The following is a 19404-nucleotide window of genomic DNA, read 5'->3' as shown; positions in this document are numbered from 1 at the left end:
GCACCTGCATTAGAAATGAATGGGAACACCTTGCCATTGAAAATGAATGGGACAAGCGCCTCCTAGGAGGACGAACGAGGTACTGCGACTTTTTTTTTGCACATGCATAGAAATGAATGGGGGATACCCTGCCATTCAAAATGAATGGGACGAGCGCGCCCTACGAGGGCGAACGAGGGACTGCAACACTTGTTTTTTTTTTTTTACATGATTGACAGGTAGGTTAGGGGGCCCTCAGGTGGCCACCTGAGGTACTGCTTGGAGGCCTTTGAAAATAACATGCATATTGATACTATATCATAATAATAACAACAATACTACTACTAATAATAATATAGAATATGACAGCACGCTGTCAAGCGTCCGTAACAGCTCACCTGGGCATGTAGAAGTCATTTGAAGTCATGTAGAAGTCATTTTTGTTGATGGAAAACAAGTTGTGCAAAAGTGTCGGTTGTCCTTTAAAAGCTTCAGTCACTTTTCGTACCTGTACCCATGGTAGGAGCTGAAAAACACATGCATATTGATACTATATCATAATAATAACAACAATACTACTACTAATAATAATATAGAATATGACAGCACGCTGTCAAGCGTCCGTAACAGCTCACCTGGGCATGTAGAAGTCATTTGAAGTCATGTAGAAGTCATTTTTGTTGATGGAAAACAAGTTGTGCAAAAGTGTCGGTTGTCCTTTAAAAGCTTCAGTCACTTTTCGTACCTGTACCCATGGTAGGAGCTGAAAAACACATGCATATTGATACTATATCATAATAATAACAACAATACTAATAATAGTAATAATATAGAATATGACAGTACGCTGTCAAGCGTCCGTAACAGCTCACCCGGGCATGTAGAAGTCATTTGAAGTCATGTAGAAGTCATTTGAAGTCATTTTTCTTGATGTTGCGCAAAAGTGTCGGTTGTCCTTTAAAAGCTTCAGTCACTTTTCGTACCTGTGCCCATGATAGGAGCTGAAAATAACATGCATATTGATACTATATCATAATAATAACAACAATACTAATAATAGTAATAATATAGAATATGACAGTACGCTGTCAAGCGTCCGTAACAGCTCACCCGGGCATGTAGAAGTCATTTGAAGTCATGTAGAAGTCATTTGAAGTCATTTTTGTTGATGGAAAACAAGTTGTGCAAAAGTGTCGGTTGTCCTTTAAAAGCTTCAGTCACTTTTCGTACCTGTGCCCATGATAGGAGCTGAAAATAACATGCATATTGATACTATATCATAATAATAACAACAATACTAATAATAGTAATAATATAGAATATGACAGTACGCTGTCAAGCGTCCGTAACAGCTCACCTGGGCATGTAGAAGTCATTTGAAGTCATGTAGAAGTCATTTGAAGTCATTTTTGTTGATGGAAAACAAGTTGTGCAAAAGTGTCGGTTGTCCTTTAAAAGCTTCAGTCACTTTTCGTACCTGTGCCCATGATAGGAGCTGAAAATAACATGCATATTGATACTATATCATAATAATAACAACAATACTAATAATATAGAATATGACAGTACGCTGTCAAGCGTCCGTAACAGCTCACCTGGGCATGTAGAAGTCATTTGAAGTCATTTGAAGTCATTTGAAGTTTTTTCTTGATGTTGCTGTCGATGTTGTGCAAAAGTGTCGGTTGTCCTTTAAAAGCTTCAGTCACTTTTCGTACCTGTACCCATGGTAGGAGCTGAAAAACACATGCATATTGATACTATATCATAATAATAACAACAATACTAATAATAGCAATAATATAGAATATGACAGTACGCTGTCAAGCGTCCGTAACAGCTCACCCGGGCATGTAGAAGTCATTTGAAGTCATGTAGAAGTCATTTGAAGTCATTTTTCTTGATGTTGCGCAAAAGTGTCGGTTGTCCTTTAAAAGCTTCAGTCACTTTTCGTACCTGTGCCCATGGTAGGAGCTGAAAAACACATGCATATTGATACTATATCATAATAATAACAACAATACTAATAATAGCAATAATATAGAATATGACAGTACGCTGTCAAGCGTCCGTAACAGCTCACCTGGGCATGTAGAAGTCATTTGAAGTCATGTAGAAGTCATTTGAAGTCATTTTTGTTGATGGAAAACAAGTTGTGCAAAAGTGTCGGTTGTCCTTTAAAAGCTTCAGTCACTTTTCGTACCTGTGCCCATGATAGGAGCTGAAAATAACATGCATATTGATACTATATCATAATAATAACAACAATACTAATAATAGTAATAATATAGAATATGACAGTACGCTGTCAAGCGTCCGTAACAGCTCACCCGGGCATGTAGAAGTCATTTGAAGTCATGTAGAAGTCATTTGAAGTCATTTTTGTTGATGGAAAACAAGTTGTGCAAAAGTGTCGGTTGTCCTTTAAAAGCTTCAGTCACTTTTCGTACCTGTGCCCATGATAGGAGCTGAAAATAACATGCATATTGATACTATATCATAATAATAACAACAATACTAATAATAGTAATAATATAGAATATGACAGTACGCTGTCAAGCGTCCGTAACAGCTCACCCGGGCATGTAGAAGTCATTTGAAGTCATGTAGAAGTCATTTGAAGTCATTTTTCTTGATGTTGCGCAAAAGTGTCGGTTGTCCTTTAAAAGCTTCAGTCACTTTTCGTACCTGTACCCATGGTAGGAGCTGAAAAACACATGCATATTGATACTATATCATAATAATAACAACAATACTAATAATAGTAATAATATAGAATATGACAGTACGCTGTCAAGCGTCCGTAACAGCTCACCTGGGCATGTAGAAGTCATTTGAAGTCATGTAGAAGTCATTTGAAGTCATTTTTGTTGATGGAAAACAAGTTGTGCAAAAGTGTCGGTTGTCCTTTAAAAGCTTCAGTCACTTTTCGTACCTGTGCCCATGATAGGAGCTGAAAATAACATGCATATTGATACTATATCATAATAATAACAACAATACTAATAATAGTAATAATATAGAATATGACAGTACGCTGTCAAGCGTCCGTAACAGCTCACCTGGGCATGTAGAAGTCATTTGAAGTCATGTAGAAGTCATTTGAAGTCATTTTTGTTGATGGAAAACAAGTTGTGCAAAAGTGTCGGTTGTCCTTTAAAAGCTTCAGTCACTTTTCGTACCTGTGCCCATGATAGGAGCTGAAAATAACATGCATATTGATACTATATCATAATAATAACAACAATACTACTAATATAGAATATGACAGTACGCTGTCAAGCGTCCGTAACAGCTCACCTGGGCATGTAGAAGTCATTTGAAGTCATTTGAAGTCATTTGAAGTCATTTTTGTTGATGGAAAACAAGTTGTGCAAAAGTGTCGGTTGTCCTTTAAAAGCTTCAGTCACTTTTCGTACCTGTGCCCATGATAGGAGCTGAAAATAACATGCATATTGATACTATATCATAATAATAACAACAATACTAATAATAGTAATAATATAGAATATGACAGTACGCTGTCAAGCGTCCGTAACAGCTCACCTGGGCATGTAGAAGTCATTTGAAGTCATTTAGAAGTCATTTGAAGTCATTTTTGTTGATGGAAAACAAGTTGTGCAAAAGTGTCGGTTGTCCTTTAAAAGCTTCAGTCACTTTTCGTACCTGTGCCCATGATAGGAGCTGAAAATAACATGCATATTGATACTATATCATAATAATAACAACAATACTAATAATAGTAATAATATAGAATATGACAGTACGCTGTCAAGCGTCCGTAACAGCTCACCCAGGCATGTAGAAGTCATTTGAAGTCATGTAGAAGTCATTTGAAGTCATTTTTGTTGATGGAAAACAAGTTGTGCAAAAGTGTCGGTTGTCCTTTAAAAGCTTCAGTCACTTTTCGTACCTGTGCCCATGATAGGAGCTGAAAATAACATGCATATTGATACTATATCATAATAATAACAACAATACTAATAATAGTAATAATATAGAATATGACAGTACGCTGTCAAGCGTCCGTAACAGCTCACCTGGGCATGTAGAAGTCATTTGAAGTCATGTAGAAGTCATTTGAAGTCATTTTTTTTTGTTGATGGAAAACAAGTTGTGCAAAAGTGTCGGTTGTCCTTTAAAAGCTTCAGTCACTTTTCGTACCTGTGCCCATGATAGGAGCTGAAAATAACATGCATATTGATACTATATCATAATAATAACAACAATACTAATACTAATAATAATATAGAATATGACAGTACGCTGTCAAGCGTCCGTAACAGCTCACCTGGGCATGTAGAAGTCATTTGAAGTCATGTAGAAGTCATTTGAAGTCATTTTTGTTGATGGAAAACAAGTTGTGCAAAAGTGTCGGTTGTCCTTTAAAAGCTTCAGTCACTTTTCGTACCTGTGCCCATGATAGGAGCTGAAAATAACATGCATATTGATACTATATCATAATAATAACAACAATACTAATAATAGTAATAATATAGAATATGACAGTACGCTGTCAAGCGTCCGTAACAGCTCACCTGGGCATGTAGAAGTCATTTGAAGTCATTTGAAGTCATTTGAAGTCATTTTTGTTGATGGAAAACAAGTTGTGCAAAAGTGTCGGTTGTCCTTTAAAAGCTTCAGTCACTTTTCGTACCTGTGCCCATGATAGGAGCTGAAAATAACATGCATATTGATACTATATCATAATAATAACAACAATACTAATAATAGTAATAATATAGAATATGACAGTACGCTGTCAAGCGTCCGTAACAGCTCACCTGGGCATGTAGAAGTCATTTGAAGTCATGTAGAAGTCATTTGAAGTCATTTTTGTTGATGGAAAACAAGTTGTGCAAAAGTGTCGGTTGTCCTTTAAAAGCTTCAGTCACTTTTCGTACCTGTGCCCATGATAGGAGCTGAAAATAACATGCATATTGATACTATATCATAATAATAACAACAATACTAATAATAGTAATAATATAGAATATGACAGTACGCTGTCAAGCGTCCGTAACAGCTCACCTGGGCATGTAGAAGTCATTTGAAGTCATGTAGAAGTCATTTGAAGTCATTTTTGTTGATGGAAAACAAGTTGTGCAAAAGTGTCGGTTGTCCTTTAAAAGCTTCAGTCACTTTTCGTACCTGTGCCCATGATAGGAGCTGAAAATAACATGCATATTGATACTATATCATAATAATAACAACAATACTAATAATAGTAATAATATAGAATATGACAGTACGCTGTCAAGCGTCCGTAACAGCTCACCTGGGCATGTAGAAGTCATTTGAAGTCATGTAGAAGTCATTTGAAGTCATTTTTGTTGATGGAAAACAAGTTGTGCAAAAGTGTCGGTTGTCCTTTAAAAGCTTCAGTCACTTTTCGTACCTGCGCCCATGATAGGAGCTGAAAATAACATGCATATTGATACTATATCATAATAACAACAATACTACTAATACTACTACTACTACTACTACTAATAATAATATAGAATGTGGCAGCACCCTGTCTAGTGTGCCCAAACAGTAACCCTAACCTTAAAGTATCACCTAACGGTAGGATATCGTCTGATTAACTAAAACTACACGCCTTAGAATAACAAAAACGACTTTAGAAGTGATTTTTAGTGGCTAAACTACCCGGCTCTCGCAGTGGAGGCCCCGTTAGCGCTAGCGGCTAACCGCTACCGGAGCAGGCTTCCACGCGACCGCCGGGCCCTTTTACACGGCCGAAGCGAGCTTTCACGCGCCGCCGCGCCGGCTACGGCCACCGTGACGGCGCGAGGGGGGAGATAACTTACGTTTTGGACCGTCGACGACCTCCGACGCGCCGCTCCGGCCGAGTTCCCTCGTCGCCTGCCCCGGCAGCCACGCGTTTCGGCCGAGGAGAGAGAGAGGGAGCGGAGGGAGCCGCCGCCTCGACCCGCCCCTCGCCGAACGGGCGTCGCGATTGGTCGGTCGGGCGCGCGGCATTCTGGGAGTAGTAGTCGTCTATCTCCCCGGATCCCATTCTTTCCTATGGAGAGCGCGCCCCGAGTTGTAGTTCCACCCGCTCCGCGCCGTCCGGGCCGTTTCCCCCCTAGTCCTCACGAAGCTAAAAGTTAGCCACGCCGCGTAGCCATCCTACGGCGTCAATAAACACACGTTTATCGCCCTCAAACAGCCTTTTGCTTTGAATAGTGTGTCTTTTCTTTTTTTTTCTCAGTCAAAGCCACGCGCGGAGCCCCGTCCGTTCACCGTATGCCGGCTGCGGGGGGCTTTTTGAGCACAGCTGTTTGATGGAGGAGGTGGCAAAATATCAGAAACCCCTTATTCCTCCCGCAAACGGGGGAATTTGCAGTCGGGGGGAAGTCGGGGGCAGCGATTTGAAGGGGGTAAAGGGGCTAAATGATAGAAAATGAGATATTCTGAGCGTGAAAGTATAAAAACGTCAACCTGAAGCTGTGCAAATGTGCAAAACTGTTTCAAAAAAAAAAAAAAAAAAAGGGAAACCCCCGGGGCGCTCCATTTCAGAGGTTGATATAATCACCGTCTTTGCCGTCTTCTTCCTTTCCTTTCGGCTTTTCCCCTCAGGGGCTCGCCGCATCGAATCAATGTCCTCCACCTATCCCGGCTTTGCGCATCCTCTTCTCCGGCGCCGGCTGGCTTCGCGCGTGTAACCATATGAGCGAATCGTATTCGCGCCTTCTACTTCTATACCGGTGATGCCCGGCCGGCGCGGGTCAAAGGATGCGCTCCCGCGAGTCGGTCTGATGAGAGCCTACGGGAGCCACACGTGTCAATAACCTTCTCCCTCCCTCCATCCGACGCACACGAGTCGTCCTAATAAGGAACCTCGACTCTATCCGGAAGTCGCATCATCTAGCCAACCCGCTCACACGAAGCGACGCGGCGTCCTCTTTGACAGCATCCGTAAAGCCGTTCTTCCTCTCTCTCGGTCTCCCGCCTGGCACTTGAAGGCTAAGGCTCAGCATCCTTTCTCTCCCGTCCTATCCGACCCGGTAGCTCCCAAAGGAAACCTCGACATCTTCAGCTCCGCTTCCCGTCTCCGACCGTGGTCTTATACGCTATTGCTTTCATCCCGGCCGACGCCTGACGTCAAAGTCAGCACTGGGTGCATATTTCACACTTATACACTTTATAAAACCTTCATAATATTTCACACTGTCAGTCAGTCAGCACTGGGTGCATATTTCACACTTATACACTTTATAAAACCTGTCAGTCAGCACTGGGTGCATATTTTACACTTATACACTTTAAAAAACCTGTCAGTCAGCACTGGGTGCATATTTCACACTTATACATTTTAAAAAACCTGTCAGTCAGCACTGGGTGCATATTTTACACTTATACACTTTATAAAACCTGTCAGTCAGCACTGGGTGCATATTTCACACTTATACACTTTATAAAACCTGTCAGTCAGCACTGGGATCATATTTCACACTTATACACTTTATAAAACCTGTCAAATCAACACTGGGATCATATTTCACACTTATACACTTTATAAAACCTGTCAAATCAACACTTGGAGCATATTCGCGGAGGTGATGGACAAGAACGAGGGACGACACACTTTTGACTGAAATGAGCATTTCAATTTTATTGAAATTGAATCGAATATTATATTGGGCTCCGCAAAGCCCGCTGCGCTCCTGCCGTAGCTCGCCGCCGCAAAGCCGCTCGCCGCCCGCCGCCCGCCGCCCGCCGCCTGTCAAGGACAAAGGGCAAAAAAAGACAGACGATTGACAACGGGCCACACGCCTCGATTAGAAACGTCGAGTGAGGTAGCGCCGTACGTCTAGGATGTCAAAGAAATTCAATACAACCGGGAAGCAGCAAAAAGCCAGGAAAGAATGACGACGATGGCCTTACTCGTCGTTACGGACGCAGCTCGCCGTACCCAGGACGTCGGCGTCGGAAGTCGTCGCGCGTCGTCCAGGTGAGCGGCCGGCCAGTCACTCGCCGTATCCGGATCTTCCTCAGACGGCAAACCTAGCGACGAGGTCATTTAAAAATCAGTTATTCTAGGCAAAAGCAAAACAAACCGAGAAAAAGGCCAAAGTGAGGTCTGCTTGAAATATAGCACCGCGTTATGACCGGGGAGACGGCCGGCGGCCGGCCGGCCGGCAGGCTCGTTCGGAAGGTCTCTGGAGCCCTCTGGCGGACGGAAAGGACAACTGCGACTGTGGAGGGAGTTATTTAGGGAGGATTTATTTCATCAATATTGTTTCTTTACCGCGAGACTAATAAAGGCAAATCCAATCCAATCCAATCCAATACATACCCTGTATTGTCTTGACGTCGTCCGCAACTCTTAAGCGGCCCTCCTTGACTCCCTTGACTTCAGATGACTTTGGAATCTCATTGCGGAAGTGCTGGCTGAGCATTTAACCCACACTGAAAGAGAGAAAACGTCAAAGTTGGACTCGTGCAGTGTGGTTTCATCATAATAATCCATTTCATTTCATCATAAGAATACATTTCATCAGTATATAGATACTATATCATAATAATAACAACAATACTACTACAAATAATAATATAGAATATGACAGCACGCTGTCAAGCGTCCGTAACAGCTCACCCGGGCATGTAGAAGTCATTTGAAGTCATTTGAAGTCATTTGAAGTCATTTTTCTTGATGTTGCGCAAAAGTGTCGGTTGTCCTTTAAAAGCTTCAGTCACTTTTCGTACCTGTGCCCATGATAGGAGCTGAAAATAACATGCATATTGATACTATATCATAATAATAACAACAATACTAATAATAGTAATAATATAGAATATGACAGTACGCTGTCAAGCGTCCGTAACAGCTCACCTGGGCATGTAGAAGTCATTTGAAGTCATGTAGAAGTCATTTGAAGTCATTTTTGTTGATGGAAAACAAGTTGTGCAAAAGTGTCGGTTGTCCTTTAAAAGCTTCAGTCACTTTTCGTACCTGTGCCCATGGTAGGAGCTGAAAATAACATGCATATTGATACTATATCATAATAATAACAACAATACTAATAATAGTAATAATATAGAATATGACAGTACGCTGTCAAGCGTCCGTAACAGCTCACCTGGGCATGTAGAAGTCATTTGAAGTCATGTAGAAGTCATTTGAAGTCATTTTTGTTGATGGAAAACAAGTTGTGCAAAAGTGTCGGTTGTCCTTTAAAAGCTTCAGTCACTTTTCGTACCTGTGCCCATGATAGGAGCTGAAAATAACATGCATATTGATACTATATCATAATAATAACAACAATACTAATAATAGTAATAATATAGAATATGACAGTACGCTGTCAAGCGTCCGTAACAGCTCACCTGGGCATGTAGAAGTCATTTGAAGTCATGTAGAAGTCATTTGAAGTCATTTTTGTTGATGGAAAACAAGTTGTGCAAAAGTGTCGGTTGTCCTTTAAAAGCTTCAGTCACTTTTCGTACCTGTGCCCATGGTAGGAGCTGAAAATAACATGCATATTGATACTATATCATAATAATAACAACAATACTACTACTAATAATAATATAGAATATGACAGTACGCTGTCAAGCGTCCGTAACAGCTCACCCGGGCATGTAGAAGTCATTTGAAGTCATTTGAAGTCATTTGAAGTCATTTTTGTTGATGGAAAACAAGTTGTGCAAAAGTGTCGGTTGTCCTTTAAAAGCTTCAGTCACTTTTCGTACCTGTACCCATGGTAGGAGCTGAAAAACACATGCATATTGATACTATATCATAATAATAACAACAATACTAATAATAGTAATAATATAGAATATGACAGTACGCTGTCAAGCGTCCGTAACAGCTCACCTGGGCATGTAGAAGTCATTTGAAGTCATGTAGAAGTCATTTGAAGTCATTTTTGTTGATGGAAAACAAGTTGTGCAAAAGTGTCGGTTGTCCTTTAAAAGCTTCAGTCACTTTTCGTACCTGTGCCCATGATAGGAGCTGAAAATAACATGCATATTGATACTATATCATAATAATAACAACAATACTACTAATATAGAATATGACAGCACGCTGTCAAGCGTCCGGAACAGCTCACCAGGGCATGTAGAAGTCATTTGAAGTCATTTGAAGTCATTTGAAGTCATTTTTGTTGATGGAAAACAAGTTGTGCAAAAGTGTCGGTTGTCCTTTAAAAGCTTCAGTCACTTTTCGTACCTGTGCCCATGATAGGAGCTGAAAATAACATGCATATTGATACTATATCATAATAATAACAACAATACTAATAATAGTAATAATATAGAATATGACAGTACGCTGTCAAGCGTCCGTAACAGCTCACCCGGGCATGTAGAAGTCATTTGAAGTCATGTAGAAGTCATTTGAAGTCATTTTTGTTGATGGAAAACAAGTTGTGCAAAAGTGTCGGTTGTCCTTTAAAAGCTTCAGTCACTTTTCGTACCTGTACCCATGGTAGGAGCTGAAAAACACATGCATATTGATACTATATCATAATAATAACAACAATACTAATAATAGTAATAATATAGAATATGACAGTACGCTGTCAAGCGTCCGTAACAGCTCACCCAGGCATGTAGAAGTCATTTGAAGTCATTTGAAGTCATTTTTCTTGATGTTGCGCAAAAGTGTCGGTTGTCCTTTAAAAGCTTCAGTCACTTTTCGTACCTGTACCCATGGTAGGAGCTGAAAATAACATGCATATTGATACTATATCATAATAATAACAACAATACTAATAATAGTAATAATATAGAATATGACAGTACGCTGTCAAGCGTCCGTAACAGCTCACCTGGGCATGTAGAAGTCATTTGAAGTCATGTAGAAGTCATTTGAAGTCATTTTTGTTGATGGAAAACAAGTTGTGCAAAAGTGTCGGTTGTCCTTTAAAAGCTTCAGTCACTTTTCGTACCTGTGCCCATGATAGGAGCTGAAAATAACATGCATATTGATACTATATCATAATAATAACAACAATACTAATAATAGTAATAATATAGAATATGACAGTACGCTGTCAAGCGTCCGTAACAGCTCACCCGGGCATGTAGAAGTCATTTGAAGTCATGTAGAAGTCATTTGAAGTCATTTTTGTTGATGGAAAACAAGTTGTGCAAAAGTGTCGGTTGTCCTTTAAAAGCTTCAGTCACTTTTCGTACCTGTGCCCATGGTAGGAGCTGAAAATAACATGCATATTGATACTATATCATAATAATAACAACAATACTACTAATATAGAATATGACAGCACGCTGTCAAGCGTCCGGAACAGCTCACCAGGGCATGTAGAAGTCATTTGAAGTCATTTGAAGTCATTTGAAGTCATTCTTCTTGATGGAAAACAAGTTGTGCAAAAGTGTCGGTTGTCCTTTAAAAGCTTCAGTCACTTTTCGTACCTGTGCCCATGATAGGAGCTGAAAATAACATGCATATTGATACTATATCATAATAATAACAACAATACTAATAATAGTAATAATATAGAATATGACAGTACGCTGTCAAGCGTCCGTAACAGCTCACCTGGGCATGTAGAAGTCATTTGAAGTCATTTGAAGTCATTTGAAGTCATTCTTCTTGAAGTTGTGCAAAAGTGTCGGTTGTCCTTTAAAAGCTTCAGTCACTTTTCGTACCTGTGCCCATGGTAGGAGCTGAAAATAACATGCATATTGATACTATATCATAATAATAACAACAATACTACTACTAATAATAATATAGAATATGACAGTACGCTGTCAAGCGTCCGTAACAGCTCACCCGGGCATGTAGAAGTCATTTGAAGTCATGTAGAAGTCATTTGAAGTCATTTTTGTTGATGGAAAACAAGTTGTGCAAAAGTGTCGGTTGTCCTTTAAAAGCTTCAGTCACTTTTCGTACCTGTGCCCATGATAGGAGCTGAAAAACACATGCATATTGATACTATATCATAATAATAACAACAATACTACTACTAATAATAAATGAAGTGGGATTATTTGCTTACAGAATTTGTTTTCTCAGTAAAATGAACAATATATATCAATATCAAGTGTTGTTATTTGATTACTGAATGTTTTTCTCAGTTAAATCAAGTTAATATAACTATCAAGTGGGATTATTTGCTTACAGAATTGATTTTATCAGTCAAATGAACACTATATATCAATATCAAGTGTTGTTATTTGATTACTGAATGTTTTTCTCAGTTAAATCAAGTTAATATAACTATCAAGTGGGATTATTTGCTTACAGAATTTGTTTTCTCAGTCAAATGAACACTATATATCAATATCAAGTGTTGTTATTTGATTACTGAATGTTTTTCTCAGTTAAATCAAGTTAATATAACTATCAAGTGGGATTATTTGCTTACAGAATTGATTTTATCAGTAAAATGAACAATATATATCAATATCAAGTGTTGTTATTTGATTACTGACTTCCTTCCCTCTGTAAAGAACCCGGAAAAGCTTATTTGGTTAAGCGTGGCTTTATGGAAAGCCATTTTAAGCTCCCCTACGATCGATAACGCGTCCCCCCCGCCCCCCACCCCCCCAACCGTCAAACGCGACCGTTTTTCGACCGTTTTTGACCGTTTTTCGACGTCACGGTCCTCTTTTGCTCACAGTTGGCCTCAAACTTATCTCAGAGATCCCTTCGCCGTCTTTAACACCCACTAGAATGTCGCGGATGTGTCATTCTAGCCCGTTTTAAAGTAAAAGTTGACTCACCCGCCATGCGGCGCCCTCCATCTTTGTTTTGACCTCCTCCCCTGACGACGAACCGGAAGTATCTCGCGGGAGGCGTCGCCGCGCGGTGTATAGCTTTCACTCTTTTGTCCCCCGCGACGCTCCGTACCGAATGATGTCATCTGAAGCCGCATACTGTTTTTAAGTTGCCGGCACGGTTCTCTTTCTAATAAATTCAAACAAATGACACCGCGTAACTCCCCCTAGACTATTTTCAGGAGCTTTTGCTCAACTTTCCTTCGCCCATCCCATTTTAAACGGACTTAGATAAACCGTGTGTATATTTTCCTTCAATGAGGTGCGATGCGCGCTTTCGGCCACCAAACGGCAGCGTTTCACCATTAATGAACGAAAGGAAGCATATTTCACACATATACACATTAAAAAACCTCTCAAAGTCAACTTTAAAGCATATTTCACACATATACACTTTAAAAAACCTCTCAAAGTCAACACTTGAAGCATATTTCACACATATACACTTTAAAAAACCTCTCAAAGTCAACACTTAAAGCATATTTCACACATATACACTTTAAAAAACCTGTCAGTTTTTTTCTCAGTTAAATCAAGTTAATATAACTATCAAGTGGGATTATTTGCTTACAGAATTTGTTTTCTCAGTCAAATGAACACTATATATCAATATCAAGTGTTGTTATTTGATTACTGAATGTTTTTCTCAGTTAAATCAAGTTAATATAACTGTCAAGTGGGATTATTTGCTTACAGAATTTGTTTTCTCAGTCAAATGAACACTATATATCAATATCAAGTGTTGTTATTTGATTACTGAATGTTTTTCTCAGTTAAATCAAGTTAATATAACTGTCAAGTGGGATTATTTGCTTACAGAATTTGTTTTCTCAGTCAAATGAACACTATATATCAATATCAAGTGTTGTTATTTGATTACTGAATGTTTTTCTCAGTTAAATCAAGTTAATATAACTATCAAGTGGGATTATTTGCTTACAGAATTTGTTTTCTCAGTCAAATGAACACTATATATCAATATCAAGTGTTGTTATTTGATTACTGAATGTTTTTCTCAGTTAAATCAAGTTAATATAACTATCAAGTGGGATTATTTGCTTACAGAATTTGTTTTCTCAGTAAAATGAACAATATATATCTATATCAAGTGTTGTTATTTGATTACTGAATGTTTTTCTCAGTTAAATCAAGTTAATATAACTATCAAGTGGGATTATTTGCTTACAGAATTTGTTTTCTCAGTCAAATGAACACTATATATCAATATCAAGTGTTGTTATTTGATTACTGAATGTTTTTCTCAGTTAAATCAAGTTAATATAACTATCAAGTGGGATTATTTGCTTACAGAATTTGTTTTCTCAGTAAAATGAACACTATATATCTATATCAAGTGTTGTTATTTGATTACTGAATGTTTTTCTCAGTTAAATCAAGTTAATATAACTATCAAGTGGGATTATTTGCTTACAGAATTTGTTTTCTCAGTCAAATGAACACTATACATCAATATCAAGTGTTGTTATTTGATGACTGAATTTTTTTCTCAGTTAAATCAAGTTAATATAACTATCAAGTGGGATTATTTGCTTACAGAATTGATTTTCTCAGTAAAATGAACAATATATATCAAAATATTACAAATATATACAAAGATATACAAAGATATGTCTCACTTAAGAGCAGTTTAATGACCGCACAATACTCTCAGCTTGTATAGAAACACCGTCAACGTTAACAGATACATTAATCTGAAATGCAAAGAGTGTTTATAGTACTAAATACTCGTTTTAGCTTTAAACCCCCCTTTGTATTTTCAATGAGGTGCGATGTGCGCTTTCGGCCACCAAACGGCAGCGTTTCACCATTAATGAACGAAAGGAAGCATATTTCACACATATACACTTTAAAAAACCTCTCAAAGTCAACACTTAAAGCATATTTCACACATATACACTTTATAAAACCTGTCAAATCAACACTTGGATCATATTTCACACTTATACACTTTATAAACCCTGTCAAATCAACACTTGGATCATATTTCACACATATACACTTTATAAAACCTGTCAAATCAACACTTGGATCATATTTCACACTTATACACTTTATAAAACCTCTCAAAGTCAACACTTAAAGCATATTTCACACATATACACTTTAAAAAACCTCTCAAAGTCAACACTTGGAGCATATTTCACACTTATACACTTTATAAAACCTGTCAAATCAACACTTGGATCATATTTCACACATATACACTTTATAAAACCTGTCAAATCAACACTTGGATCATATTTCACACATATACACTTTAAAAAACCTCTCAAAGTCAACACTTGGATCATATTTCACACATATACACTTTATAAAACCTGTCAAATCAACACTTGGATCATATTTCACACATATACACTTTATAAAACCTGTCAAATCAACACTTGGATCATATTTCACACTTATACACTTTATAAAACCTCTCAAAGTCAACACTTGGATCATATTTCACACATATACACTTTAAAAAACCTCTCAAAGTCAACACTTAAAGCATATTTCACACTTATACACTTTATAAAACCTGTCAAATCAACACTTGGATCATATTTCACACATATACACTTTATAAAACCTGTCAAATCAACACTTGGATCATATTTCACACATATACACTTTATAAAACCTCTCAAAGTCAACACTTGGATCATATTTCACACATATACACTTTAAAAAACCTCTCAAAGTCAACACTTGGATCATATTTCACACATATACACTTTATAAAACCTGTCAAATCAACACTTGGATCATATTTCACACATATACACTTTAAAAAACCTCTCAAAGTCAACACTTGGATCATATTTCACACTTATACACTTTATAAAACCTCTCAAAGTCAACACTTAAAGCATATTTCACACTTATACACTTTAAAAAACCTCTCAAAGTCAACACTTGGATCATATTTCACACATATACACTTTATAAAACCTGTCAAATCAACACTTGGATCATATTTCACACTTATACACTTTATAAAACCTCTCAAAGTCAACACTTAAAGCATATTTCATATTTCACACACACATATACACTTTATAAAACCTCTCAAAGTCAACACTTAAAGATCATATTTCACACATTATACACTTTACACTTTAAAAAACCTCTCAAAGTCAACACTTGGATCATATTTCACACATATACACTTTAAAAAACCTCTCAAAGTCAACACTTGGATCATATTTCACACATATACACTTTATAAAACCTGTCAAATCAACACTTGGATCATATTTCACACATATACACTTTATAAAACCTGTCAAATCAACACTTGGATCATATTTCACACATATACACTTTATAAAAACCTCTCAAAGTCAACACTTAAAGCATATTTCACACATATACACTTTATAAAACCTCAACACTTGGATCATATTTCACACTTATACACTTTATAAAACCTGTCAAATCAAAGTCAACACTTAAAGCATATTTCACACATATACACTTTATAAAACCTGTCAAATCAACACTTGGATCATATTTCACACATATACACTTTATAAAACCTGTCAAATCAACACTTGGATCATATTTCACACATATACACTTTATAAAACCTGTCAAATCAACACTTGGATCATATTTCACACATATACACTTTATAAAACCTGTCAAATCAACACTTGGATCATATTTCACACATATACACTTTATAAAACCTGTCAAATCAACACTTGGATCATATTTCACACATATACACTTTATAAAACCTGTCAAATCAACACTTGGATCATATTTCACACATATACACTTTATAAAACCTGTCAAATCAACACTTGGATCATATTTCACACATATACACTTTATAAAACCTGTCAAATCAACACTTGGATCATACACTTTCACACATATACACTTTATAAACCTCTCAAAGTCAAATCAACACTTGGATCATATTTCACACATATACACTTTATAAAACCTGTCAAATCAACACTTGGATCATATTTCACACATATACACTTTAAAAAACCTCTCAAAGTCAACACTTAAATCATATTTCACACATATACACTTTATAAAACCTGTCAAATCAACACTTGGATCATATTTCACACATATACACTTTATAAAACCTGTCAAATCAACACTTGGATCATATTTCACACATATACACTTTAAAAAACCTCTCAAAGTCAACACTTAAATCATATTTCACACATATACACTTTATAAAACCTGTCAAATCAACACTTGGATCATATTTCACACATATACACTTTATAAAACCTGTCAAATCAACACTTGGATCATATTTCACACATATACACTTTATAAAACCTCTCAAAGTCAACACTTGGATCATATTTCACACATATACACTTTATAAAACCTGTCAAATCAACACTTGGATCATATTTCACACATATACACTTTATAAAACCTGTCAAATCAACACTTGGATCATATTTCACACATATACACTTTATAAAACCTGTCAAAGTCAACACTTGGATCATATTTCACACATATACACTTTATAAAACCTGTCAAATCAACACTTGGATCATATTTCACACATATACACTTTATAAAACCTGTCAAATCAACACTTGGATCATATTTCACACTTATACACTTTATAAAACCTCTCAAAGTCAACACTTAAAGCATATTTCACACATATACACTTTATAAAACCTGTCAAATCAACACTTGGATCATATTTCACACATATACACTTTATAAAACCTGTCAAAGTCAACACTTGGATCATATTTCACACACTTTATAAAACCTCTCAAAGTCAACACTTTATTTCACACATATACACTTTAAACCTGTCAAAGTCAACACTTGGATCATATTTCACACATATACACTTTATAAAACCTGTCAAATCAACACTTGGATCATATTTCACACATATACACTTTATAAAACCTCTCAAAGTCAACACTTAAAGCATATTTCACACATATACACTTTATAAAACCTCTCAAAGTCAACACTTGGATCATATTTCACACATATACACTTTATAAAAACCTGTCAAAGTCAACACTTGGATCATATTTCACACATATACACTTTATAAAACCTCTCAAAGTCAACACTTGGATCATATTTCACACTTATACACTTTAAAAAACCTCTCAAAGTCAACACTTGGATCATATTTCACACATATACACTTTATAAAACCTCTCAAAGTCAACACTCAAAGCATATTTCAACACTTTATAAACCCTGTCATATTTCACACATATACACTTTATAAAACCTGTCAAATCAACACTTGGATCATATTTCACACATATGCACTTTAAAAAACCTCTCAAAGTCAACACTTAAAGCATATTTCACACATATACACTTTAAAAAAACCTCTCAAAGTCAACACTTAAAGCATATTTCACACATATACACTTTATAAAACCTGTCAAATCAACACTTGGATCATATTTCACACATATACACTTTATAAAACATGTCAAATCAACACTTGGATCATATTTCACACTTATAAACTTTATAAAACCTGTCAAATCAACACTGGGATCAACACTATACACTTTATAAAACCTGTCATATTTCACACATATACACTTTATAAAACATCTCAAAGTCAACACTTAAAGCATATTTCACACATATACACTTTATAAACCCTGTCAAATCAACACTTGGATCATATTTCACACATATACACTTTAAAAAACCTCTCAAAGTCAACACTTAAAGCATATTTCACACATATACACTTTATAAAACCTGTCAAATCAACACTTGGATCATATTTCACACATATACACTTTATAAAACCTGTCAAATCAACACTTGGATCATATTTCACACATATACACTTTAAAAAACCTCTCAAAGTCAACACTTAAAGCATATTTCACACATATACACTTTATAAAACCTGTCAAATCAACACTTGGATCATATTTCACACATATACACTTTATAAAACCTGTCAAATCAACACTTGGATCATATTTCACACATATACACTTTAAAAAACCTCTCAAAGTCAACACTTAAATCATATTTCACACATATACACTTTATAAAACCTGTCAAATCAACACTTGGATCATATTTCACACATATACACTTTATAAAACCTGTCAAATCAACACTTGGATCATATTTCACACATATACACTTTAAAAAACCTCTCAAAGTCAACACTTAAAGCATATTTCACACATATACACTTTATAAACCCTGTCAAATCAACACTGGGATCATATTTCACACATATACACTTTATAAAACCTGTCAAATCAACACTTGGATCATATTTCACACATATGCACTTTAAAAAACCTCTCAAAGTCAACACTTAAAGCATATTTCACACTTATACACTTTATAAAACCTGTCAAATCAACACTTGGATCATATTTCACACATATACACTTTATAAAACATGTCAAGTCAACACTTGGATCATATTTCACACATATGCACTTTAAAAAACCTCTCAAAGTCAACACTTAAAGCATATTTCACACTTATACACTTTATAAAACCTGTCAAATCAACACTTGGATCATATTTCACACTTATACACTTTATAAAACCTGTCAAATCAACACTTGGATCATATTTCACACTTATACACTTTATAAAACCTGTCAAAGTCAACACTTGGATCATATTTCACACTTATAC

The 19404-nt window shown here is 36.5% G+C and overlaps 2 long non-coding RNA genes across 25 annotated transcripts; both read right to left on the bottom strand.

Moving 5' to 3' along the window:
- Positions 1–381: 381 nt before the first annotated feature.
- On the bottom strand, positions 382–7067 carry LOC148881238 (uncharacterized). Its single transcript, XR_016114081.1, has 17 exons — positions 5790–7067; positions 5255–5392; positions 5008–5145; positions 4761–4898; positions 4515–4651; positions 4268–4405; positions 4017–4158; positions 3770–3907; positions 2554–2682; positions 2307–2444; positions 2060–2197; positions 1822–1950; positions 1337–1474; positions 1090–1227; positions 852–980; positions 615–742; positions 382–505 (listed from the first exon to the last, which is right to left on the bottom strand). It is a non-coding gene; the product is annotated as an uncharacterized LOC148881238 (long non-coding RNA).
- A 503-nt stretch (positions 7068–7570) lies between these two features.
- Positions 7571–13363, bottom strand: LOC148881237 (uncharacterized). 24 transcript variants are annotated; one of them, XR_016114073.1, is made up of 18 exons: positions 12685–13359; positions 11732–11869; positions 11495–11622; positions 11249–11385; positions 11011–11148; positions 10764–10901; positions 10537–10654; positions 10290–10427; positions 10044–10180; positions 9806–9943; positions 9560–9696; positions 9313–9450; positions 9066–9203; positions 8819–8956; positions 8582–8709; positions 8282–8394; positions 7870–8180; positions 7571–7705 (listed from the first exon to the last, which is right to left on the bottom strand). It is a non-coding gene; the product is annotated as an uncharacterized LOC148881237 (long non-coding RNA). The 24 variants fall into 24 exon arrangements; XR_016114057.1 differs by lacking the exon at positions 8582–8709 and having other exon boundaries at positions 12685–13353; XR_016114065.1 differs by lacking the exon at positions 8582–8709 and having other exon boundaries at positions 9806–9925; positions 12685–13353.
- Between the last annotated feature and the right edge of the window lie 6041 nt (positions 13364–19404).

Source organism: Hippocampus bargibanti, unplaced genomic scaffold (genome assembly GCF_051943395.1).
Source record: "Hippocampus bargibanti isolate YZ-2025 unplaced genomic scaffold, ASM5194339v1 Contig00242, whole genome shotgun sequence".
Lineage (NCBI taxonomy): Eukaryota > Metazoa > Chordata > Actinopteri > Syngnathiformes > Syngnathidae > Hippocampus > Hippocampus bargibanti.
The sequence above is the reverse complement of the archived record's forward strand: the minus strand, read 5'-3'. Positions and strand labels throughout refer to the sequence as shown.